Raw genomic sequence first — 1,894 nt, forward strand, 5'->3', positions numbered from 1 at the left:
TGGAGTCGAACCTGGGTCCCTGGCGCTGTAAGGCTATAGTGCTAACCACTGAGCCACCGTGCCAGCTCTATTCTCTTTCCCAAACACTAATTCCCTCAGGTCCCCAGCGTTGTTTGTCAAAGTTGGACAGTTAACATTTACCCCTGGGACTTACTCCCACCCCCCCCATAAGCCCCTTCAGGCATGTGGGACAGGTGGCTGCAGCCGTTAGTGTCACGTGTGTTTGCAAGGGGGTGGGGCGTCGCGCGCTCCAGCAGTATTCGGGCTCGCGCGCTGACAGCTGCAACACTTCCGGGTGAATCGCGTTCTCGAGCTGGAGCCAGGCGGCGGACGAACGGACGGAGTCAGTCAGTGAGTGAGAGTGATTGAGGGAGAGCGGGGCTTCCCCTGGCCGCGGAGAAAAGGAGTCGGTTAGGGTAGGATGAACAGATGTTCCCGAGGGCACGGGGAGAAGAGGAAGAAGAAAGGGAAAGGGGAAGGGGAGTTCACCAACGCTTGGTGGGTGATTGATTGATGGATGGTTTGAGGGTTGAGGGTTGGGGTGGGAAGCAAGAGGTGGGAGCTCAGTCTCCCGAGGAACCGGTTCTTTTAGGATGTCTCTTTGCCCCCTCCTCAACCCCGAGCGTGTACTGGGTCTAAAGGGTAGCTGAGCTGGGGATTGATTGTCACTGAAGTCGATCTCTAACGGTGCAGTCAATAAATCAAACGAGCCATTACCCCAGGGTTTCCCGCTGCTTTGATTCTCTGGTTGCAGAGTTAATGCAGCTTTCTCTCTGTGTCTGTGTGGTAAAGATTAACTGCATGGCTTCGGGGTTTTTTTTTGCATGTTAAAGCTGAGCAAGGCATCATCTGGTAGCCCCGGCAGTTGTAATAAAACATGTGACTGACAGAAACCGTTCAAGCAATTTAACTTTAACGCGTGTCACCAGCATTCACATGGCGATTGCATACGTGTCGCAGAAATATATGCTGACTAAAAAATTTCCCTCGGCGTTCCGGCAAACAGGGATAGAAGTGCACATCGTTTATTTAAATAGTTCTGGTGAGGAGATTCCTTGACTTGCACCAAAGATGGTTGTACCTGGGGGAGCATTAATCCTTGAAGTTTATACATTATGTTGGGAAGGTTTCATTTAAAAATGTACAATTGGCGTGAGCTTTATGTTTGCGGTAGTTGGTGTCATATTGATACTTCTTTTTCCAAAGTGTATCCCTGGAGGCAGCACTGCATTTGCGTTCTAAATGAAGCTCTCGCGCAGTTTCTGTACCTGTTTGAAAGTGAGGGACTTATTCGATAGCTCTGAACACCTGTATCATTATAACACTACTTATACTGTACTGACGAGCAGATTGCTGACTAAACAAGTTTTGGCTCTTCTTTAATCTGTTAAATTAAACATTAACCAGAAACTCATGAATTAAGGTCTGCGGTGCTCCCAGAAAAATGGCTTGTTATTTATGGGTGTGCTTTACAGTGTATTTCTGTTAAATATGGCATTCAGGTAATGTTTTCAATCAAAAAATCCAATACGTTAAATCAAGCAAGAAAATCAACACTGTAAGATTGAAATTTGGTGCTTAAACAGTAATTTAAATTAAGTAACTTTAAATATGGACCATTTTTCTTAATTTATATACTGATTCAAGAATAAAAATGAATGGGGAAAAGTAGTTTCTAGCCAATCATTATGTTCCCTCCACAATGTATGATTTTTGCTTTTTAAATATCCCCCAATTTTAAGATATAGCTTCTGTATTTTGTTTTGACAAGCTAATGTCCCTGCTAAAGAGATTTGCATAAATATGGTTCAGAGATGGTAGGAACTACAGATGTTGGAGAATCTGAGATAACAAGGTGTAGAGCTGGATAAACACAGCAGGCCAAGCAGCATCA

At 45.0% G+C, this 1,894-nt stretch overlaps 1 protein-coding gene across 4 annotated transcripts in view; it reads left to right on the plus strand.

The window, feature by feature from the left end:
- The first annotated feature begins 240 nt into the window (after positions 1–240).
- LOC109921299 (sideroflexin-1) overlaps positions 241–1,894 on the plus strand; it is a 54,979-nt gene continuing 53,325 nt past the window's right edge. For 2 of the 4 annotated variants that reach the window (XR_007263403.1, XM_048603885.1), the window contains exon 1: positions 245–355. The gene's annotated coding sequence lies outside the window, so the exon portion shown is untranslated. Of the gene's footprint in view, positions 356–1,894 lie in introns of all 4 variants that reach the window. The other 2 variants (XM_048603888.1, XM_048603886.1) reach the window with 2 other exon arrangements.

Source organism: Rhincodon typus, chromosome 12 (assembly GCF_021869965.1).
Source record: "Rhincodon typus isolate 14 chromosome 12, sRhiTyp1.1, whole genome shotgun sequence".
NCBI classification, from domain to species: Eukaryota; Metazoa; Chordata; class Chondrichthyes; order Orectolobiformes; family Rhincodontidae; genus Rhincodon; species Rhincodon typus.